This window comes from Phalacrocorax carbo, chromosome 13, assembly GCF_963921805.1.
Source record: "Phalacrocorax carbo chromosome 13, bPhaCar2.1, whole genome shotgun sequence".
Classification (NCBI taxonomy): Eukaryota; Metazoa; Chordata; class Aves; order Suliformes; family Phalacrocoracidae; genus Phalacrocorax; species Phalacrocorax carbo.
The window spans coordinates 15,258,965-15,284,446 of NC_087525.1; the positions used below are offsets into that span (position 1 = coordinate 15,258,965).

The following is a 25,482-nucleotide window of genomic DNA, read 5'->3' on the forward strand; positions in this document are numbered from 1 at the left end:
TGAGGAAAATGGATGAGATTTTTCTTCATTTCTGTCAAAGTCCATACACAAAGAAAACATTTCGTTTCTGAACAGGGTATGAAGCAACCTATCTAAAATAAACAAGCCTGGCTTAAGAAAAAAAAAACAGGTATGAGATGGCAAGGACTGCTGCTAGCATCTATAAGAAATGACTCTACAGAGTGGATAAGATACATTCGAAACAACAGGACAAGATAAATATAGCTGCATGTTACCAACTTCCACAGGCTGACAGAATATCAAATCCAAGTGTAATGTTTTCTCCTGCAGTTCGTGTAAAACAGGCCCTTCTGTGACCAAATATTTAGAGGAAAGGGCTGGGAAAAGGTATAATTCTACTAGTGAATAACTCACTTGTTTTTCAACCTTGGTGATCTCAATTAAAATTCCTGTCTTATGAATGAGTTAATTGTTTTAACTTTCACGATCAACAAACCCAACCTGTGCTTTAAGTTTTCTATGGCAAGGAACCCTTATTTCAGGGCTAATGGAAAGTACACACGAAAATAATTTCCCTTCACACATCAGGAAAACAGCAGATTCCAGAATGAGGCTTCTAGGGATACCTGGCATGTTTTTGGAGTTACGTGTCCCCTCATGAAACCACTGTTTTTCTTGTAGCCAGACTTCACATTCTGACGATGCCGAACACTTTGCATATTTTCAACAGCAGCACGTATCCGAACGCCAACAGCTGCGACCTGGAGCTTTGCACCTCAAAAGCAGCGCCCAGGCATCAAACCTGCTTTTGGGGTAGTAAATCACCTAGGCTGAGCGCTCACTGGTGGTGCAGTGAAATTCTGGTTCTGTCTGCCTATGCCACATCCAAATGTAAGGAGCTTATGAAGAGGAACAAACCTGATAATTAGCTGTAGAACTATTACCAATACTGACTTGTCATACTCTTCTATTTTATGGACCACACCAGGTATCTGTGAAGATGAACTAAAGGAGTTTCAGCTCACAAAGAGCTTCCAGGTGGATATTCTGAAGTGCTTGAAATTCTAGGTTTAGGCCTGGGGTTCAGAAAACCAAAAGGGTGGGAAATCAAGGTTTTTAAGTACCTACACAGGGAAAAGGCTCCCTGATGCAACAGACAAAAGCAGGATAAAATCCACTGCAAGGTATCCTGGGGTAGAGTCTCATTTGTGGTGAAATAGCACCCATGTCCCACAATGGGGGGGGGGCGGGGGGGGAATGAAGGTACCAAAAGAGGTGTCATGAGAAGACTCTTCCAACAGATCGCACCAGCTTCAGACTAACAACCGAACAGAAAGGGATGCTAGAATTTAAGGCTCTTCTCTAAAGAGTAATCTATGAAATAGCTATGAAATAAATCCCTGTTGATTCCAAGCCCGGGGGTGACTGGCTTTGTGCAAGAGTTGCTCTCGCGTCTGTGGAACTTGTGAACAACTTGTTCGGAACAGCAAAAAACCCGGGGGCGCCGCTCACATCGGGGAAGAGCTGGCAAGGAATTTGCAGAGAAGCTGTTCCATGAGCACTGGCGCTACCTACATCTGGTTTCCGCTGGACTCATCTTCTAGCTGGTTGCATTTTTAGCTGAGTATTGCTGCAGTGTGAGCTCGCCCTAATTATACATCCAGTAAGAGTTAGCTGGGAAAAAAATATTCTATTGCTCCTTGTTTGAAAATAGATAATCCACACAGGAAAGGAGCGTTAGTTGAGGAGAGGTTTCTCTAATGTCTGAAACGGCAAAAACACCCAAAAATGCCTTTTTTCCCCCCAAGCAGTTAAGCATTCATAAAGTGCTATCCCTGTGTGGAATTTTTACTTTAGCAAGAATTTAAATGATACTTATTTTCCCCACTCCCTCCAGTGGGTACACTAATAGGATATTTGCTTTCCAGGGGAACTTTGTTCATTACTTATTAGGAATTTAATATGAAGATGAACTCTCTTTACAAACATGTTTGGTTCAAAAAGGGAAGATAAGACGCTTACATAAACCTTATTTCCTTAGGAAATCAGGATTCAAATAATTCAGATATGCAGAGAGGTGGAAATAACCCCAGGGACTGGGTAAACTTGGAATCCAGAGTGGTTTCCCGGTTGATTAGTGAAACTTATTTCAACATTCCTCACGGTGGAAGAACAATTGTCTTGGGAAAACCCAAATATTATTTCTGTGCTTACCGCACCACCATCTAGTCCTTAAGGAGTCTGCGATCCATGCACACAAAGGAAGGAGGAAATATTATTTCTATTTTACAAACAGCCAATTCTGAGCCTGTTGCCACTTACGATACAGCTTTCTCTGCGTGTTCGAGGCCACGTGGCTTAATCTCAGAGCTCGGATTTCCAGATCTCCACGCTAACGCCTTAAGCACAGAACCATTTTTTCCTCCTGGACATACTCAGGGCTACATGACCTCGTCCATGTGAGTGATCTCAGCAGGGAAAGGCGATACATCTGTGCAGTGGAACATGGTACCTGGCAGACGGCCAGCCAACCCGGTGCTGGGGATTCTCGATGTCATTTATATGGGAGAATTTAGCCAGCCTGATTAGGTTCCAGATTTTTCACATTGTGGGCTGCAACAGGATAGAGACACTAAGCAAAGACACTGCTAAGTAGAAATCAGGAATATTGGGTGAAAGATAAAGGCACAGTCACTCTTTGTGTGCTTGAAACCTCTCTGCTACATAGATAATGACAATAAACTATTGAGAGGAAAATTTTGCTATAGTCACATTTTAATTTAAGGAACTGTCAACAGATTAAACTTGGGGTTTACTATTGGCATATTCAGAAATGTACCAATGTCGCGGGTTTTTTTTGTTTTGTCTTTTTTTAAATATGGGCAACAGCTACTGTGATCTATTTTAGAGAATGACTCTACTTTGAGATAAAGTGAGAGCGTGCCTTCTCAATGTTGCCACTCTTTTCAAGCATAAAACCCTTAGTATAGATTCCTGGCCACAGAGTATTTCCACTAAACTTGAGTGTTCTTTTTTCCAGCTCACAAGTGGTTTTGTTTCTTTTAAAAACAAGTACAAGTGATAAATCTACTACAAAACTATGAAGTCTACTAGAAAGACTTCCACTGATTTCAAAGGGATCCAAATCAGACACTGTTTGACTACCAGGCAAAACGTACTTAGCTATTTCAACCAGAGAATGCAAACTAAAAATGGATAACTGGTAGAAAAGAAGGAAAAAGTTTCCTTTCCTGCCTTTTATATAGAGAGATGCATAAACAGAAGAGAAGGAGGAGGGTGTTATTTCATTCTGAATGCAAAAAGGGAAAATTAACTCAGGGTGGGCTCCACTAATTATCTGCCTCAAAAGGAGTGGGAATTATGTAGCCCTAGGAATTTTCCAAGGGATGAGCTCTAGGAAAAACTATAGTAATTAATTAGCCATCCCCATAAACTGGAACCAGCAATGGGTTGGGGGGGACTCTAAATTTAAGGTTAATGACTTTAGTTGCTTCTGGCTTTTTATCACTTCATTGCATTAACTTCAACCTGTTTTTAAGTAAATATCTCCTAAAAAAAAAATCTCTCATCTTGTGCCTTAAATGGCTTCTAAATGTTCTATCCCAGCACAGCACACACAGCACATCCTAGTTCCACCAGGCAGCTGGAGAGGGAGTAGCTCCACCCTTCCAGTGCTCTGCACCCTGACACGAGGCACAGGGAAGAGGGAAAGACAATGTGGTATTCGGTATTCCTGTTTGAAGTTTCACGGGCAGCTTTGGAGATGACAGACAGTACTGTACGTTAGCTCAGGACCACCCGTCGGGTGGCGGCGAGGAAAATTCCCAATAACCACAAGCACAATCCAAAAGGCATAAAACCAGCAGCACAGTGCCCTCATCTTGACCCGTGCGGGGATAAGCTCCTTCCCAGGCTATCAAACAAGTGCAAAAGCAGTCCTCTCTTTCCCAGTCCTGCTGTTGTGATTAGAAGCAGGAAACTTATTAGAAAATAATATCAATTATAAAGAGCACATGCAGGAATTTAAGAACAATAGCTCTCATTGCATAGGGAACAAGGAATGTGCAAGGAAGTCACACTTACTCCTAGTCCTGATTAGTGTGTTTTCTTCTCACTTTTTCTCCAGCTTCCTTAGTTCCTACAGTTCTACACAGACTGAACACAATTTTAAAAAGTTATTAAGAATGATATGAAGAGATAATAGATATTCAAATGCTACCTTTTTCCTTAAATCTGTTCTAGGAGAAGAGTACAACCGGACAGTTGGCCCTGTTAGGACCACCAGTGGAGACCGCAGAGAAAAAAATGGAGAGAAATCCTTTATCTGCTTTTTCCATTTTTGAAGCTGCCTTGGCCAGCTTCCATCACATTAGTAACAGCAAGAAGTGATGTCATTTTGCACTGTCTCCACCCTTCTATCCCGGTCTTCAGGGAGGATGTTCTGCTACTGGGAATTCACAGATCAGTTTTAGAAACCTGCCATCCCCAACGGCTAAAAACCACAATTTCCTATTTTTATTTCCTTTGTGTCTGGAAAGGAGGAAGATGCAGATGCCCTCTATAGTTAAAAAAAGTCTTTTCCATGCAGTCTGTCAAAACTTCTCTAGGGACCCACTCCCTGACACAAATAACTTCCATAGGTGCTGAAGGAAGCTGATGAACATCTTCTGTCTGTTCCACACAATCCGTGAAACAGCTGCTGTTTTTCAGTGGAAACAAAAAGCTATTAGGTACCTCTAAGTAAAATAGACAGGGAAATCCCAGAGCCAATCTTTAACAAGATATATTAGACACAGTTAATCATGCTCTCTGAAAGCTATATAAGCAAGTAAATATATGCAGAACAGGCTGAGAATTTGATCCTCACTCTGCATCTGCTCTTACACATTTTGGGGAAAACTCCAGGCAAGATCTATGTGAGTCACAGTCCAGAATCCTTTCTACCTTCTTAGTACAATATCCTGATTTCGAATCTGTTTTTACTCTGTTTTAGAGGATCCGATACGAAACTTCTATCTTTGGGTGTCTCTGTGCAACACAGAGTCAACACCATGGCACTTGCTCCAGGCATGAGCATAACAACTGACAATTCATTTGTAAACTGGGTGAACTCGTTTAAACCCTGTAATGGGAGTTCTTGCTTTGGAGTCACACCTCGGACACATTATTTCCATCAGTAATGCGTTCTGGGGCATTGTTTTACATCCAGACATCCATTTTTAGACCCATCTGAAACAGTCAGCTGTCCTTTTTAAAAGAGATCTCCTCACCCCTGACTCAGGGCGAGTGCCACCTGCTGACAGCAAGAGCTGTTTCTATTTGCTTAATTAAATTCATCGAGAATTCTAACCTGAGTTGCTGTTGCTTCAGGTGGCTTTGCTTCAAGCCCAAATGGCGAAGACGGGCCTCAAAGAAAAAGGAACATTTCAAAAAATCTGGAACGGTGGGTGCCAGATTCTCAGTAAAGCCTGCCCGCCCAGGATGCTGCCGACTGATGGAGAAGTCCCTAGCACCACCCCCGCCAGTCACTCTACCAACCTTTTCTGCAAAAAGATAGGCAAGCTGGACAAAAATATTCACCCTCTGTGGATAATCAAGTATTGAATTCAAAGGGTGAATTAGAAAGAGAAGAAATCTAACGTAGCAGCCAAAAATCTGTAGAAGTATGTCTAAATCTGGACAAAACCAACAAACCTCTATATAAAGGAAACTGAGTGTTACAGGATGAATAAAAATACCTCTGCATTGTAAAAAGTCAGCTGCATGGCTTCATCAAAAAGTCTTCTGGAAAAGATTTACTATAAATTACACCTCTGCTATATACACAAGCTTCATAAATGAAGTATAGGATTTTAAGAGACATTATCTCTTTCTTTTGTCAGGTCTGGAGTCATTAAACAGAGATTAGCTGGATAAATAGAGGAAGTGATTTTTAAACTGTTTGCAAACTTAATGTGAAGAGCCCAGCCTTGCAAATTATCACGTCTAATCAGAGATGCACGCTTCACTGCTCCAGTAATTGTACTAGTATTAGTCAAATTCTTGTTGTCTCCTCATTAGCCATGAAAAGGAGACTCAAGATGTACTTCATTAGAGTATCCTGAATATAAATTGTTAGGGTAAGGAGGAAGAGATGTATTACATACTGTACCGTATATAGAAAGAAAAATATTAAGAACATAAAACATATTGGATCACTCTGGTGTTACACTGAATATATGACTAACGACCAAACCCCTCTTTCTTCAGTTTTACTGTCTCGATCCCCTCTTTTATTTGCAGAGAGAGCACGGTACTTGAAAGTGTAATTTACAACCAACGCCATAAAAAAACCAAAATAGAGACATGTGGTGTATTATACAGCCATTCCTATTTCCATAGCCAGAACGCAGCTTAATCAAGGACTGTATTTTTAGTAGAGACATTTGCTAGGTTCTCGACTACTGGATAACAGATAAAGGTGATGTAACTCACATTAGAAGTAGATCAAATCAAAAGGCTTGTTCCTTTGATCGGCAAACCATTTAAGTACGTGCTCGTGCCCTTCTTTATTCAGCCATGCCCTTAAGTACACGCCTCTAAATCAAGAGAATTTAAACACATGCCTAACATATGAAGCATGTGCTTAAGGGAATTGGGGTTTGAAAAATCCAGCTTCAACAGGATTTCCAAACAGGTCTATTAGAAGGGTAAAAGTAAAAACATTGCCAAGAATTTCAGTAGAAGCAGAGGCAAAGCAAATTCTCACGTTTGCTTTCTTCATAGCTATTTTTGTTGGTGTGAATCTGAAATATTTGTATTACTCAAAAACAGTTAAGGGAAAACGTAGATGAACTAGGCAAGTCACCAAAATGCTACCAACAAATGCTTTCTACCTCTCTACCTTATCACAGATTAAAAGGAACTGAAAAGCAAATAACATGAAAACACATACCCTTTCACCTCAAGCTACAACACCAAACCATCACAAAATCAGATGTCTGAAAACTAAAATCTAAGCCAAACCTGCTTTAGCATTCATTTGGGTGGAAGACTTGGCGTGAGGGGACCAAGTAATTCGAAGGGGGATTTAAGTCCATAATATATTGTCCAGGTACAGGCAAGGTATTGCCCAGAAAGTGAACTGGCTTTTTAGGCCTGACATTTGATCCCCATGCGGTTGTGTCCTCTCAGACCACAGCAATACCCTCACCCAGCTGCAGCTCTATCCCTCAATAAAAAGACTAGAATCTTCAGATTTTTATTATTTACTATACTTTACACAGCATGCAGGAGCTCATCATGGGAAGGACCCCATTTTGCTTGGACAAAATATGCTGGACCAAAAAAAATTGAAAAATTCTGAAATACTTCCTGGTGCCTCTTTGAATGATATTAAAACACTTCAACAACCTTTCATACAGAATTAATTAACATAAAAACCAGCCTCCACAATGCAGCAGAGCCCTAAAGTGGTTTCTGGAATTTAATTAGGATAACCTTCTTTTCTCTACATTGGTACCACTCTACAATAAGTGCAAATCATTATTAATTCCTTTGGTGTTCACTGTAACAACATTAATCACGATGAACTCTTTTGGTGCTAAAGTGTATGTAATATGTAAGTCCATAATAATTTAGCATTAACTGGAAATTAATTTATAAAATACACTATTTGTCACCACACACTGAACATTTATAAAATCCCTCCTCGTCATTAGTATTAGGAAAACTTACATTAAAAAAAATACATTGGCTACAGACTTAAAAAGTTAATAAATACATTAAGGAAATTGAGTGAGGGATGTTAACGATCATTTATTTAGCAATTTTTCCTTTAAAAACTGTAGCAGAGTCATTTTGAGAAGTAATAACATATTATCTATTATGGAAAACACCTGAACTTTTAAAATTACTAACATTTGTGCAGATTCCAGTCTAAAGCCGATTAAAGCCTGGAATTTATGAAGATAGTTCAAGGATGCTTAGTAAAGGGTAACTTCGCCCATTTGGTAATAAGAGAAACACACAGAAAAGGAATTTTGACTGTAATTTGGATGCGTTGACACAACTAAGCGACATGTAGGAGTACTGCTCTGTACCCACGAGCTGACCAGGTAATTTGTGGTAGCAGGAGGTGGTAGAGTTTGAATTTGTTAGCTTTTGGTAAACCATTTGTACCTTACGGAGTGACCATGAGATGTTTCATGATGAAGCAAACCCGCTCTCAACATTAGCAACGTGGTGTTACAGGCCAGATCACGCCTCGTTGAAGGTAATAGCTTTGACTACTCTTTCATCAAAGATATTCCAACTTAAATCACTGTCCCAAAGCAAGGACAAATAGGAAGCTGCCCACTGATTAAAGTTATCTGCATAGAATAGTTTGGTTGTACATAATTTTGGGAAGAGTTGTGGAGAGGAGGCATTTCAGTGCAGCCAACAGAAAATGAAAGCAAAGTCAAGCCCAGTCAGAGAGTTTGTTGGTACTGGATCCCCAAAAGAGAGGCGATACAGAGCTTTTGGTTCAGGACTCGTTGAAAAACCCAGTGATATGAAGCAAGAAAATTGTTGCCCTATTTCCTTGATTCCTCTGGACATCAAAATAAATCCAGACCTTGTGAATTGTTTGTAAATAAACAATTTTGCATCAAAGAACTTGACCTGATCATCAATTCTCTCTCCCTAGTAGAGTAGCCTGAAAGATACCAAATTTCAGCCAGTGTCCTCAGGCAGGGATTTCTACGATTGTGTGAAAAATATAGAACGGCAATTTCCAATACACAGGCTTTGGAGCTTGCAAAAAAAGGTGAGGAAAAGACAAAATAAAAGTGGTTGTCAAGTAACATCTTGTTGCGACAAACGGCAAAGTGATTACGTTTAAGATGCGATCACTGAGTGTATGCAAACATCCTCAGTGAGAGATACTGATGGAAACGCAGTTTTCTCTTTCCACAGATGATTTGTTTTCATCACTGGACAATGCAAAATCTCTGTATTAAAAATTCACAAAGGATGCATTTGGAATCCTTTCATCTGTCTGCCTGAAGTATTTCTAAGGTGCCAATCACTATATTATCTAAACGCACTAACAGAGCAGCTGGCTTGTACTAAATATAAAGAGAGACTCCAAAAGAATTCAAGATCAAAACACCTTCTTAGCCAGCCACAGAAAGCCCTTCTTGGTGCTGGGAAAGGCTTCTCGCAGGAGCAATCTGGGGCAGAGGCAAGAGGCAAGCCATGCTTGCACGCCATTTGCCGGGCCCAGCAGCTGATGGGAACACATTTACTACAGCTCTGCATACGTTCTGAAGCTACTTACATTATCGTTTTTGGACTATGCTATAGCTGACATAAACTGTGTGCGATAGCGAAGCAACAGAACATGTAAGCATATGCTATGAGTGGGAATGAATTTAAGCATGTGTTTATACACTTGGCTGAATCAGGCCCCTCATCACTTGGGCAGATCTTCAGTGTATTTTATATCAGCATTACCTCAGCAGACTTGCCTCTCCTTTAAATTGGTACCAGTAAAAAGCAAGAATTATGTCCCATAAATTTTAGGTGTATAGACAGGTCTTTCCCACCTTAAATGAAAAATACTGGGCATGTCTTTTACTCTGTGTAATTACTTTTCCATAATACCAGGTATTCGTTGTGAAAAATGGTTATTTAAAGAATTTCTTCTAGCCTAATATTTAAAACTGTATTTTGCTCTTAAAAATTTATTAACTTAATTTACACAAAAAGTAGACTCTGCTTTAGAAAAAGTCAAGGATCCTTTGCCTCATCTATTTCCTGCAATGATTTAATGATGGATAAAATAGACAAGAAGGATCAGATCTTCTCCTGGTATAAATTGTTAGCTGCAGACCTTGCATCATAAATATCTTCCTCTTTCATACTATTGTTAGTGTTAATTACAGGAGACCCTCTAAGAAGTTACTTCTTAAAGAAGTTTCTGTCGTGATCTGGTAGTTCAGCCCGCACTGAGATTTGTAGTTAAAATGTACACTCAGCTATTTAGTTACATAGAATGAATTCAGTTTATTTCTCCCCAAATCATAACGTTTGTTTTTTGAATGCAGAAAGAATTTTTTAATAAGGTATATTCATACCCAAATGACTTACATGTAAGAAATCTCCTCAGGCCTGCTGTTTGGAGTTGGAACTTGACTGAATTCCATTTATGTCCAGTGTCAGTGATAATTCAGGGATAATTCACCGCGTGCTGGAAACAAAGGAAAAAACCTTACAGCTTGGAAACATTATTTAAATATCAAATATATAAGGAGAAGAATGTAAGTGTTTTCCTAGTCATACTGGAGAGCTTTTTCCTCATTCTGCACTTCTCCCTGCATTTCCCTCATCAGATGGAATTTAACCATTGGAATTGGAGAGGGGCAAATTTCAATTAGTCTGACCATCATTACAGAAGCTATCAGGGTTCTTCTGTGAACTGCCACAGCTCAGCATTGGCCTCATTCCAGCACTGCTTCTTATGCTTTTTCTCTTGCTTGCTCTGCTCTTTTTCTTAATCTTATTCTCCATTTTTCACATGCTTTTTCTGTATCATTTCCCCCCTCACAATTTCCATCACTTTTGTATCCTCCCCCTACCATTCTCTTTCCTCCTGGATCCAGTAGCTTCACCTTCAAACCTCACTTCTTCCCCCCCACCACTGCCCCCTTTTATTTTTCTTTTCTAATCAAGTTTTCCCCTTTGACGGACCCTCCTTGTTCTATCAATCAGCATTAAAACAGAAACCCCAGCAAATTTCCTCTCTGTACAAACTGAGAGTTTCTTTAAAGAGACCCTTTTTTTATTGCAACTCAAAAATATGCTCCCGCTGATACTACAACTTCACTCAACTCAAGGTCATAAAAAGTAGCTTATATATTTTACCAGCCTAGTGATTTTAAGTGTTTATTCTCAACAGATGTGAGCCTGAATTAAAATTTCCAGCACATGCCAGAAATCACAGGTATTGCTCCAAACAAATTACTACTCGGCCAACTTCATGACACTGTCATTCCAGTAAAATGCCATTTCTAGATATCGTATCAAAGCCCCAGACAAGCAACATTTGAAGCCCTAGTCATAATGCTTTATTTACTCTATTAAGTACATTTCATCCCCAAGTGTTCTTTCTTTTTTTATGAACTATCCCCTATGCAGATGCCTTTGGGGTGGAGCTGTTGGACAAAAGTATCCCAAGTAGAAATTTTAGTCAAGTATATGGCTTAGATTCTTATACAACAAATGATGTAGGATCTCTGACATTTCTGCAATAAACAGAAAGCTTGTGATTTCAAGGCTCAGTAAAAAATATACAACGTTGCTTGCCTAAAAGCTTTACGACTGTATAATGTGGAAATAAACTAAAATAGAAGTATTTTGGTTTCTTTTTTTAAAATGAAGGATTCCTTGGAAGGCATTCCCAACAATAAACAGTTATTTAAAACACCCTTTTGTGTGTGGAATTGCACACAGGAAAAAAACCAACAAGGTAAGTCAATTAATTACATGCAGAACATTCCAGGTAACATTCATGCCACAGTGTCTTTACATAATACAGACCTTCTGCATACATGAAAGAAACAGGAAGCTTCCCAAAATTATTATATCAAACTCTTGGCTGGGGTAAATGGACACAGCTCTTTTGTGTTTTGAAAGTGGTAGGAATGTATGTGGTTAAACTGTTCTTTAATCACTGATTAACGACAAGAATCATGGCTCAATGTAAGACACTATCCTTATGTCTAATCTGCCCCTGCAGTTTATAGCTCTGCCTTCCAGAGCAGAGACTAGCCAGCAGTTTTCTACAACTTCCACCTCTACTCCACTCTCAGAAATAACAGCCTCTCCCCTCCAACCCCTAAGTTACTGTAGCAGGGGCAATTTATTCTAGCTAGAAATAACCCTTGCATCTCTCCCATTTCCCATTGCACTGTAGTGGGGGGACCAGGCTCTGTATTTTCTCTACTCAGGAATCAGCTTCTCCGAGATCAAGGGGGTCACTTGCACACGTAACACTTAGGCTTAGCTCTACAGGGCAACGCAGCCCTTCAGGGAACTGTGACTTATTGCTATTTGTGCCCAGAAGACACTTCCCACAGCAGGACTGTGCCCCACACCTGGGCTGCTAGATAAGATTGCCTGGGAAACTGCAGGTGTACTACTGGCAAGGTAAACACTCCCGGCAACAAGCCTGCATGTTCTGATTTCATAAACACAGATTACTCCTTGCTCTTAAACCACCTGTGCTTTTTCCTTTACAAACCCTTTGTCACCTGCCTAAACTTTCTTGAATGTTACATATACTAATTCATTAGCAGCATTTTCCTGCAATCCCTGTCTATTTATACATTTCCCAGCTGCACCAAAACAAAACTCAGCAGGTTGTTAGCTAAAAATCACCTAAAAAAGGCAAATGGGTTACTATCAGTGGCAGGGAGATGGGGGAGGAGAGATTAATAGGGGTTTGCCCCAGCCTTGGCTCATCTTTTAGTATTAAACTAATTCAGATCAGGAACATACTCAGGTTAGCAATGAAGCTGGAGTACCAGTGCATAACACAGATTAATGTAAGTCAGTTTGATGCTGTCAATTCACATTTTCTAAAAAGCCGTGACGGAACCAGGGGCTTAGAGCCACTTGCAGTTCACTCATCCAGAACACAAACACCAGAGCTCCTGGGCGCTGCGCAGGTCTCTGCGTGGTGGCTCTTCTCGGTGGGAATCACAACCTGGAAGTCGAGCTTCACCTATATTCTAGTGAGCAGCAACGTCACCCCCATCTCCTGCAAGGTTCCTGGAAGTCTACTGTGCCTGTATAATATGACGAGGAGACTATTTGCCTCTACTATTGGAAAAATATTGTCATAAAGGCTAAGGTTGAGTCACTGGATCCAGTATTGCCTTACTGAAGGGAAGGCTGGTTATGCCCATCCATTAGATCCATCCATTGCGTTAAAGGATGTTAAATCGCAGTCTTATCTAACTTCCTCAGGCTGCTTTTGAGGATGAAGTTAACAGTTTACTGCAATTTTCAAAATGATCGGCTTTAAGTGAATTTTGCCCCTGCCCGGGAAAGCCTCAAGAAAATTGTCCTTCTAAGAGGAGGTTTTAGTCTGTGTTTTGGTTACAGCATCTGAGCACACCTCTGCAAACCAAGGCAAAGTCCAGATATGATTGTGCTTTTCACAATTAAAGATACAGAACCCCTCTCCCAGATCCTCACCTGCCTGGCAAATCCCAGCTCTCCCTCTCGCTGCTGTTATAGCAAAGCTACACACTCATAGCTCCAGGGGTCTGAGCAGCATTTGCAAGGATAAAAAAGTACTTTGTGCATTTGCATCACTCTTGCTTTACGGGCACATATAACATGCCTTTCTAAAAACTTGTAATGGATAACACACAACCAGTTTGCCATCAATACTGCAGCTGATAGCAAAAAAAAAAAAGCTGGGTTCAAATTACTGTTTCTTTGATGTGTAGGAACAAGCCAGACAGAAATTGCCAGAGCAGTTCTGACCAATACACCAACTGACACAGCCTATAATTAAAATAATCATATTTCCTTCTATCAAAGCTTTGCTTCTTTGCCAAAACATTAGAGCTTAGGTTCCATTCAAAGTTGTTGTTTACGACCCGGTATTTGTTGGTACTCTACCTACGTCCATGGCTGAGCCCTCTTGGAACACATTAAATAAGAGCAGCAGTGTGTGGAACTACTCCCATTTGCAGCCATGTGAGGAGCGAACTACACAAACCAAGAAGTACTAGGGCTTACTAAGGAAAGCAAGGAACAGTCTGAAACTGGTGCCAACCAGCTTCTTAGGACAAAACATGAAAGCTTTTCAGAATTTTATTCCACAGTATAAAACAAAAACATCCAAACCTTAAGGTTTAGGAAGAGTTTAGTTACCCTTCCACCCTCACTTTTTCATGAACCCCTGCTTACCTGAAGCCTGGGGAAAGTTATGGAGAACTTCCCTTTCCTTTCCACTGTTTTTATTACCTCTTGCACCTGCTCAGAGCAGGTGTTGCACGTTCCCATTTCAGCACAGGTGTGAATGCTTAGACAAGGCTCAAGCGAGGAACTTGTGTGAGGGAGGGTTTGCTAGCTCCCTGGGTGCCCTAGATTTCGTTCTAGAGACAGTCTTTCTTTGGATTTGAGTCATTCAGATGCATCTTTAAAAAATCTGACTCATCAGGCAAGCTGTCCGAACTAGAGCCCTGGCTCTGAGCTCCTGACACAAAGGCTCAGAAGAAATGCAAAGAAACTTTATAATCTTAAGGAGGTGCCAAAATTATTGATAGATTCTTTCTGATTTCTCAGATAAGGAATTTTGCAAGTGTTCCAAATAGGCAGGGTGAAACTAGCTATGACTGAACTATCTCCTCCTAAAAGCACAGCTCTTGTTTTGCAGCCGCTGTTATGCCTTTGCAGGATAGCAGCAGTACCTGCAGGTTTCCAATCCAAAGGCTGAGCTGGATGCCAGAGAAAGGACCGAGGCAATCGACTCAGTGATACTCATTTCAGTTCCTCTTTGTTTGTTCTAAATTGCACCTTCTTAATCCCTTCTTGCTGCTGCTGGGGATTTCCCAGCGCCTTGGTCCTGCTATTCCTTTTCCCCTCTGCTACCCCCTGCCCTACCTGTCTCGGTGGCAGCTGTCACACAGCCCCATCTGCCACGCTGCTCGCCCCTTCCAAAGCTGCATGCTTCTCTCTCCACTCCGCACCTAGCCTGAGCGGCACTGCGGGAATAAACTCCACCATATAATAAATAATCTAATCCAGCGGGTCACAAAACTCAGCTTAAAATTGTTAAACTCTCACCTTAACTCTTTTATATTAGGTATTTTTGAAGAGGTAAGGGAGGATAAACGTAGAGGTTTCCTTAATTTTTTTGCAGGTTTTTTTCTTCCAGTCCAGTGCTTTAGACAAATTATTTCCCACAGTGCATGTGAGATAAAAAAAAGAAAAAATAGCCACCCTGCAGTAAAATTATAGGCAGTGCCTTTCTTCTTAATCAGATAAATTATTGCCAGCTGACTGATGAATCCACTCTGGAGAGGGCAACATGACACAGTTTACAACCTTAAGGATTATAGTAGTCCAGATGCTATCATCTTAATTGGAAAAACACAGTGTTGCCAACTGTCCATGTTAGAAAATGGAAGGCTGCATTATTATTATTTTTCCTTTGCCTCCACCCCTTTCTTTTCCTCCAAATAGCCAAGAACTCTTAGATCCTTTGTATGGTTTCCCTTATTGAAGTCTTTTTATCAGCTCATAAAGACAGCCTTTTTGAGACAACGTCAGTCCCGCTGCATGGGAGCTGTGTTTTCATTCCCAACACTCTCATTTTCCTATCAAAAAGGGGAAGATAACAGAAATGCCTTTGCAAACATTCAAGTTCACCCTCAGAAAGTGCCTGAGCTTAAGCCCCCGTGTCAATAAAACAGTAATTACATCATATGTGATCGGTCACAAACAGTAATTACAGGAAGGGAAGGGAAGAGGGATAACTAAATAGGGAAGGTAATCATCCACGAGTCACAGACTTCCCGGTCTGACTTCTCTTGTTCTCTTAGCTGCGTGCCCAGAACCCCCGCACAACAGTGTAGAGCACTTCAAAACTTCTTGTGTAATTATCTCATACTACTGTGAAAAAAATACAGGTTTCTATTTAAAGCACACAGGGACTTTCAGAAGCATCTGAGAAGGCACTGAATTAAACAAGTGAGGCTCAAGCTAATGCTCTGGCCATTGTTCCTTTTCTCTGTCCTTGGGTGAACCTCTTAAGTCACACCGTGTCTCAATTTCCCATCTGGAAAAAAACACTTAGATTGTAGACTCTGTCTCACCAGGTTTGGTCCTTTTGTGGGGATGGTACGTCCACAGCACTTACCTACATAATGCAAAATAATTCCAGTTGCTTTTATGCATGTGAAGCAGCTGGTGAAAACCTTCCTTGGCTCTGTCCTTCCTTAAAGTACCCAGCACGGGTCTGCCCTTGTGCCATGGCCAGCTTGGGAAGGAACAGGGAGGAGGAGGAGGAGGAGGGGACTTGAGCCAATGTTTTGATGCAGGCAGTGATTGAAGGGAGTCTGTTCACATCCAGTTCAAATGCAGTTCTCTCCTGCAAGATCACTAAACAGAACAACACACCCCCGGCTGCTGGAGCATACTTATAATCCTGCCTCAGAGGGCAGGCAGCTAGGACAAGCTTTGAGGATGGGAGTTTCAGAAGCATCCAAGCAAGTTAAGGACAAACCTCTTTGATGCCTTAGTGGGATTTTTGCTCCCAAATTCCCTAGATATGTTGAAAAAACCCCTTTGGTTTATATTTTTAACTCTTTTTAGAACACGTATGGAAAAAAGGTTGCTTCTAATCCATCTTCTGTGAGATCAGAATTATCTCCCAGTATTTCCTAACAGGAGATCTGTCAGTCGCAACTGCCTAATTCCAGCCAATTGAATTGTACAGGATTCTTTGTAGAGAAGACAGTACGGGTATGAAAAAACACCGAGATGCTCTGGGGGTGGTGGGGCCTTTGTGGGCTGATGCAATTTTTGCTACTTCTGATAGGAAGAAAGGAGACAAAGCTGTCAGTGCTGGGGCACTCTGGAGCCCTGCTTGTAGGGTAAAACGGAGAGCAAAATATCAGTGAAAATAAAAAAAAATAGGTACTTTTTTTTTTAGGCAATTAAAATGAGATATGAGCTATTAGAAGGGTAGAAAAAGGCTTAGTTTAAACAGCATAAAATTACATAAGTAGCACAACATAGCATAAAACCCCAAATTAACAAGTTCAAGATGTAACGGTCTGTGGGTTTATCCCAGAACTCATAACACTAGATTACTCATGCCCACTGCAACCTTCATGCTTGATTTTGTATTATGGTTGCTATAGTTTGTATGTCATACGACTGTGGATGTAAAACAAGTCACTCTTTCTAACCTTTCAAATTCTCATGTCCTTATCTCAAAACCAGACACAGTAGAACTGAAAAAGAGAGAAAGGTGATTTAAGGGATGGAATGGTTTTCATACAAGTAATGACTACAGCTCTTTAACCTGGGAGAGAGACAGCTGAGTGGGTGTATGATAGAGGTATTTAAAACATGAGTGGAACAGAGACAGTAAATAGAGAATCAATATTCATTGTTTTTTCCAACACAAGGACTACAGTGCATCAAATGAAACTAGGAGGTAGAAGATTTAGAAGAAAGAAAAGATACCACTTTGTCATGCAACACACTTCAGCTGCGGGAGCCCTAAGAGCAGGGCACTATAGGTGCTAAAATTTACATTTGTTCAACAAATGATAAACTCATATGAGAGCTATTGAACAGGAAAGCAATACATTTCATCTCAGAAAGACTGAACTGCAAATTGCTGAAGGCTGGGAGAGTATGTGGACAGTACCTGCTTGCTCTGTTCTTATGAAGTTCTGTGGGTGCTAACGGTGTTGCGGGTGACAACTGAAAATCCAGTCTAGTCCTGACCAGTGTCCTGGCACAGCATGGCTCTTCTCGGGTCTCCTTTTCCAAGCTTTCAACATGTCAAGTCATTTGACCGCTCTAGAGTCAGGGATGATGGGTCACATTTGTTGCTGACTTGAGAGGCAGCCTTTGGCACAGAGTCCTGCCTTCAGCTGCAGTCGATGTGGCCCATCCTTCCAGTGGTCTCTGTCCCACTGGTCTGGTGTCAGGACGCCGAGCTGCCTCTGGCACAGGAGCCCTTGGGGGGAGAGATGCTACAGACTGCCTGGCAAATGCCCCGAGATGTGAATGTGGCAGCAGGGCAACACAAGACCAGTCAAAATATGAAGCTGAAACGGAAGCTCTGAGATTTGACAGAACTGCTGTCTGTGTGCAGAAGAGGGGTTGGGCTCCGAAGGACGAGAAGCTGCAGACCCAAATGTCTGATAGAAAGCATTTTATTAAAATGATTCAAAGAAGATGGTCATGATAGATGATAATGCTCTGTTCCTCTCCCTATTGAGGGACTTAAAAGCAAGTAAACTAATATATATTCTTTAATATTTCTGTTTATAAAATTTAGCTCGTGTTATTTAAGCTTTTGTGGCCCTTTCTTCTTTAATTCTCCCCACCCCTCCATATGCAGTCAAACCCCATATTGTGTGTGTTCTAATTAACCTTTTCCTTAATCACTGAAAACATGTTTTAAAATTTCACCCCTGTTGGCACTACAGGATTGGACAGAAAGGTCTCTGGGTGACACTGCTGAAAACAGGCAGTCCGTGTGAAACGGAATGGGGGGCATGGTGCTCTCTGGGAGAAAGATGAACTCGTGATACCATAATCAGTTCAGCGCGACTGTTTAGCTAGGAGGTACATTCAAATCAACTGTCTGTCCCACAGCCAAATAATTTTCCCTGTTTTTTTTTTTTTTAGCTGCACTGTGTTGCCAAGTAAATCATACTGCAGCATGTTGGTTCTCTTCACAAGATGTCTGGCATCTGTGTCTGCATTAAAGATGCCGGCTTGGTTTCCTGTGAGTATGAAAAGCCTCAATAAATCCAACACTTCACACCTTTGCTTGCTGAATGATGCTCTGCTGTATAACTACTGGGATTTCCTTCACTTTCTGTTTCAAATGAAAGAAGAAAAAAAAAAAAATCTAGAACCTCCCAGTACAGATTTAAAATAAACCCCACAACTTTAATTTTATATCTTTGTGTTAGGTAGATGATTATGAAGACCAATCATAGGTCATACACCCCTGCTGTCATTAGCTGGAGTGGAAAGTATTCTAATTAAAACTTCCATAAGAAAGCTGTTTGCAAGTTTTCAAAGTTCAGCAGGCTTGGGATCTTAGGAAGTGCTTAATAAGGAAAAAACTCTATGGAGAATATTAAGTCAAGGAAGAAGAAATGTGCCATTTCTTAATTAGTCCGTAGCCTGTTGCCCCATTGGGCAGCCCCGCCTCTCGAAGCACTTTAAGTAAAGCAGTCTGCGAGTGGCTTCTGCTACATACACATCTTTGTGTATTCACTGTTTTGTTGTTGTTTGTTCTGTGTTTGATCTGGCATTTGGAAACCATTCCGATTCAAGAGACGAGGAGGAAGAAAGCACCCACCACCATTAAAAATGGAGAGTAACCAGGAGACGTTTTCATTTTAGTACAGGCAGTAAACACAACCCGTAGCCTTTGATTCCTCTGCAGTGTTCTGTTAAGACCTTCTCCACTTACTGAGAGATGAACATTTGAAACTCTTACTATTGATTTCAAAGTGGTGCTGTACAAACCTTTCCATCAGGAGAAACACAGCTAACAGAAAATGCAGATCCTATCTATTTACCTTCAAAGAAAAAGAGGGGATATGCAAACCATGAAAAAAAAAAAAGTGGAAAAATGGAGACTGAAAGAATCAAGGCAGAAAAAAGCTACATTTAGGGAATGGGGAAGACATAAGTCTAGAAACACAAAACAAAAGGTAATAACGTCAATGTCATTTTCTTGAAGCATCTATGATTTCCAACTCTCCAACCACCTAAATAAGTCACCATATTACTTTCTGTATTTTCCATTTTCTTGTGTAGGCTCTTCCACCCGTCATCCCTGGAGCAGAACTGATTGCTAAAGGGAATCAACATAGATCAGGCTTTGCTAAGGCTTACTGAGACCAATCCAAATTAAAACGCAGCCACTTTTTGTAATCAAAGTGAGATCTCTGACTAAATCCTCATGATCTCCAGATCTTTTGCTCCGCTATTTACCTTTCAGCCTTTCATTGCTCATTTTTTTTTCTCACTGTCTACATTTTGTCTTTCTTACATATCCCTGTTTTCCCTCGCTTTTCTTCCTTGACGTTCACCCTGCAAACAAAGTAAAATGGCAAAACCATAATCTGGAGTAAGCATCATTAAAAGGGACTCTGAGAGCTATTAACCAATTCACTGGCAGCAGGACCCACAGCACACAACCACGGCAGACACTAAGAAACAACAGGAGATCTGCGCCCCGGTGACGGTTCTCAGTTATTGATGGCGATCCGGTCAGGATCTGACGGCTGTGTCCAGAGGGATCTGATAAAGAAAATCTTTAGCATATAAAGGGAGTTTAGAGCCTTTTAACTTTTCTTACATCTAAGACCAGGTGCCCAGCTGCTGCAAACTGGCCTGCTTCAGTGGACTACATACAAGGTTCAGGAGGAGCATGGAGGAAGCCGTCTTCGGTACGTGGTGACATGAAGCCTTATTACTTCTACCAGAAACAGGAATGATGACATATATTCTTCAATGCCATCTGCTGGCACTTTAATAGTGAATTTTTCACAAATATCTACATTTAACGTTCTTACAAAAACAGGGGTCTGAATATTCATATCGTTCAACTTTCCATGGCTGGGCTTAGGGAAACGTGAATGCAGATTGCTCGCGGCCACTGCTCCAATTCCCTTCTTACCTTATGAGCCACGTGAGCGATGCCACAGATGTTTGTCAGTGGCAGGCATGACTGAGCTATTTAAAGGCTCTATTGCATCTTAGGGGATCTAACTTTTTTCATTCTATTCACAAAACTTTCACACTACCAAGCATTTCATACACTAACTAGTCAGTAAAAATATTCTTTAACCGGTGAGCAAGGTCTCTGAAATACTCAGATTTACAGGGGATTTCCTAAATCTATTTGTATATAAAACCAATGAGAGCACTAATAATTACAACTAGCATGCTTGCAGTCAGTGTTTCACACACAGCCATTAACTGGATCTTTCCCTTGCTCTTCCCTGTGTCTCTTAGCACGGCGCGCAGGGCGATCGCTGAGGATGAGGAGCCTGACAGGCTCTGTGCAGAGGAGCTGGTTGTGACGTAACAAAGCAGAGATAGGTTTGCAACAGGACCAACAGCTGAAAAATACAGAAGACTTGTAAGAAGCTTAATGTGCACCAGAGCTTGATGAGGGGTGAAAGGGAGGGCACTGGGACAACCAGTGCTTCTGATCTCTGCCTAGTCTCCCTTTAACATAATGACAGATGATCCTCAATGAATTCTACATTATGGACTCCTGATTTTACTTAAATTATTTTGAAAGCTTAGATTTATGTTAAATTAACACTTTCTCATGATTTCTAGAATAAGGCTGTCCAGTGCTGTCACAGACTGCAAATGAGCTCTTGCGGTGTTGGGGGTTAGTCTTGTCTCATCCATGTTCTGTAAGAAATTTATCAAGAAGCGATGCCGCTACGACTGTTTTTGTACCCCTTCCACTTGAGAGGAGCGGCAAGGAGGTTACTTAATATTGTTGGCACTCATTGTATTCACCCTTTTGTGTATTATTTTAATTAATCTAGGACAGATGCAATTCAGAAGACCTTCTTCAAAGTAATCTGACTATATAAGTCAATGCAAATTATTATCCTATTAATATTTTACATTTTACTGAAAGACTTCAAACACTGTACATCAAATTCTGCATTCACTTACCCTCACCCTTTTTTAAAGAAGCTTTTTTTTGTTGTTGTTTTTTTAAGTCAGCAGAGTTAATCCAGGAGGAAGATGTGGCCCCAAGTCACAAGGGACACAACCAGACTCAAATTGCTTAAATAGCACAAGATGACTGGAACAGTTTGTGACATGTAGCATGCCATTCCCCATTGTCTTGCACCTTTTGTAGTCATTTATATCAATACATTTATACCAAGGTCTGCAAATGGCAGACACGTACACGATTGCATTCCCAGGAAACCCCATTCTTACAGATACTGCACAGAGAAATGGACTGCAATTTATACAAAAATAAAAAAAAGAAAGAACTGGCATTTTTAAAAAGCTATTTGGTCTTCCTCTGCAATGACTTCCTTAATTTTGTGAAGATGCATTGACTCTTTAATTTAGGGGCTGAATTCAGTATGGAACTAATGCATAAATCCTTTCAGGAAATGGGCATGTTAAGATGCAGAGGTAATCACTAAGCTCCAAAGAGGAGAAAGAAAAAAAAAGAGAAGAAATTTGAAGATGAAGTCAAATACTTGTTTGTCAGCCTACCAATGACCCCATCCCGACTGCATTTTAAAAGCTCAATTTCTCCAATTAAAAAAAAAAAAGCCAAACCAGGTTATATCTTCTGAATGCATTGGATAATTTCCTGTTCTCTCACCAGTGGGGGACCTGCAGAAGTTCAGTAACTAAGTTACAGAAAAAAGAGCACAGGCACTTGTTGTTGATTGGAAAGACTGAAACTTGTACCCATAGATCCGTATCATGGATAAAACTGTCAAGGTTTGGTACAGTGTTCAGTGGTGCTAGTCAGATTTTTTTCCAGCTGGGACCTGACTCTAGCTGTGATATAGCTATTAAGTAAAAATGAGAGTTGAACAATCCTTGATCTGGCTATCTAATAAGCTCAAAGATAAAATCAATCAAAGTTCAAGCTATCGGAAAAAATCAACTCCTATTTAGGAACCTCTAATTTAAAACCTTTTTGCAATTATTTTCAGGCCTGAAGCTTTCAGGAGGGAGCAGGGAAGGATGTATCCTGCCCTAAAGATAATGACAGAAAATGAATCAGAGCTGTCGAGTCTACCAGCAGAACCACAGAGGGAAAGTACCAGATGTGGCCGCTGGTACAGTGTACGGTCTGGCACAGTGCTGTAACGTCAATAATTTGGCACAGCTTAATTTGGCTCTGTCAAACACTCCTTGTGACGGCAACTGAACTGTCCCACTAGAAATTAAAGCAGGTAAAATGAAGGGGGAAAGGAGGAAATACATAACGCTCCTCATGACTAAAGTGGTAAACCAATCTACTCTAAAAACATAAAGGCTGAAATCTGCCCTTAGTAGAAATCCATAGGATTCCCCTCAAGGATGAATTCAGGGCGAACGTTGCTACCTAGGCTCAAATTAGAATAAAGATTCTTAAAAACAGAAAGCACAGCCACCTCATTTCATTTCATGAAGCTACGTAATTTACATACACCTATGATTTATTCCCTTCTCTTGATTAGAAACTGTTTAACTTTTTTTGGATCATTCCAAATTCATTTGGGCTTTGCAGTTGAGGAGATCAGCTAAAATGTGCGCATCATTTTTCACGCAATCCATAAAAAATGAAAAGATGAAAAAATAGGAAAATAAAAAGGTAGGAGTGAAAAACCAGAAGCATCAGGGAAAGTAAAACTAATCCAGTAAAGATGTAAAAAGTAGGCTGGGGCATTAGGATAGGAAAAAGAGCATACCTTCCTTCTGCGTCAGGCTTCACCTTCCCAAGAGCCCAAGTCACTCATAAATGGGTACTTCATTTTAGCCGCATTATTTTTTTTTCCTGCCAGTACAGTTACACTGAAAATGCAAGTGTTCCTGAAATGAAAGGAACACTTGGATGCAAAGGCAGCTAGAGTCACTAACTTAAAATAGTTACTCTGAAGCAGGTTGCATCATTCACAAATAACTTGTTGATCCTTTGGTTTTGATCAAAATTTTAAGTATTTTTCACAAGCCAGTAAACTATTTTGAACTCTCCCTTTCTCTCTGTGGACAGACAAAAGAAATATGAAATTACAAGCAAATGGGGGGCGGGGGAGAAGCTTTTACTTTGTGAGAATTAAAAAAAAAAAAGGATCATTTGGAGGCTAAGATATAAAGGACTCCAGTAGAGTGGTTAGGTTACCAGGCAGAGAATTCCTTGAACTAAACGACAGGGAATACCCTGCCCAGAGGGTTATTCTGCGGCAGAAGAGTGGCACCATGTACCACAGAGAAAAGCACGCCTGCCCTGCCATCAGGAGAGTGATAGGCACTACTTCCAAAAGTGCCCACTACATGGATAAAGTCCTTTCTCACTAACGTCAGCCACAGCTTCCAGTAGGATTAACTCTTTAAGCCTTCTAAAACGGAAACCATAATACTGGACTTCAAAAATGGGCAAAACAAAACAAAACAACAACAACAAAAACACACACACACAAAAAAAAAGGGAAAGAAATCAACCTGAGGGAGGGCACTGAGGAAAACACAGTATGGAGGGCCCTAGAATTACTAAATGGTTTTCAAAGTCTGCATTAATTTCTTCTAACAACCCAAAAGTTGGCACAGATGGGTTAGAAATAGTACCTTAGTATTGTGATATTGCAATAAAAATTACTATCCCAGGAAGAACCACTGCATCTCTATAGCACCACAGAATGGTAATAGGAAAAAAATATTCAACATTTTAAATTTACTTAAAATATTGTTTGGGTTCATGAATATAGAAAAAGAAAGCCCAACAGCAGGACGTACTAGCCTATAAGACAATCCCTTAAGAGAAGTGACAGAATCCACTATGAGCTATTAATTTCGGATGGACAGGACAAAGCGCTAGAAGGTCTCCTGTAGCGAGCAATCTTGCACTGCCAGTGAGTTGCACAAGATTATCTGTCTTTTCCATAAGCCTGTGATTTAGCCAGATGCTCGTAATTAAAAATATTCATCTGAGGGTGGCTGATTACTAAGTGGAGCTGCGAGTCTTTGGGAAAACCTGTCTCATGAACAGTCCCATTTTTAAAAAGGAAAACAGAGCCCAGTGAGTGCACCATATTGAAAAGCCAAATTGAAGTCACTGGAGACATTACAAGCCAGGAAAAGAAATCAAAATAATCTGAACAATCAGTTGTTAGGAGATGGTCTTTTTCCTTTTCTTGAAAACACTTCAAGTTTCTTTCCAGTGTCCCACTTAAGTGAAGGCTTCTGGATCCCTTCTTGCTGCTGGGTCGCCTACTTGATGTTACGCTTGAAAACTGGTTGGAAATTCTTGTTCAGAGCAGACAAAAGCTCTTCTTCATGGACTGTAGGGGGGGTTTCAGCACAATTATACAGAATGGTGTAAAAGTTGGATCATACCGGCTACCTCAGAGACATTATATCACAACGTCCTGTTGCTGACACGTGGGTTTCTCTCTTTTACATTATATGTAGGATCATGTAAGCGTAGGCACTGCACTTTGTGTCTCATTGACCCGTACTGTTACGAGGTATACTACAGCACTGACACTAAGTTTTGAGCTAAAATATATATCATTTCTCTAAAAAACACAGCTCAGATGTGACACACAACCTTCTCTGTATGTACCATTTCACAGGCTGAAATATTTCTCGATGCTGTTATTAAATCTGAAACACAAAAGTTGGTTTGCTCAAAGCAGCTGTTTCCAGCCTTCAGTCAGGCACACACGCTTCCATCACCTCCCCGGCAAAGCCTGGGTTCATTCATTTTCAAGCCTTTTGACCTCTCTTAACTCCATTTCTGCGAGCAGACAGCCCACACTTACAGTGTTTGGGAGAAGTCACGTGTTTGTAGCAAAGGCTAGAAGTGCCTTTAAACTGATTTGTCTTCATCGGTTTCTATTGTTTCACATCTTCCTCTTCTGTGAGGCTACTTCCAGCGATTGCCTGCGGGTACCTTTTGCAGGCAGCAAACACTATACATAGAGGAATTGCAGCAGGGACAGCCGTGCCACGCCGCAGGGACGTGCCTTGCACGCGGGGCGTGCAGGT

At 40.8% G+C, this 25,482-nt stretch overlaps 1 long non-coding RNA gene across 1 annotated transcript in view; it reads right to left on the minus strand.

Moving 5' to 3' along the window:
• LOC135315621 (uncharacterized) overlaps nt 1-25,482 on the minus strand; it is a 256,515-nt gene that overhangs the window by 131,674 nt on the left and 99,359 nt on the right. The window contains exon 2 of the long non-coding RNA XR_010375106.1: nt 10,096-10,195. This is a non-coding gene — a long non-coding RNA (uncharacterized LOC135315621). The remainder of the gene's footprint in view (nt 1-10,095; nt 10,196-25,482) is intronic.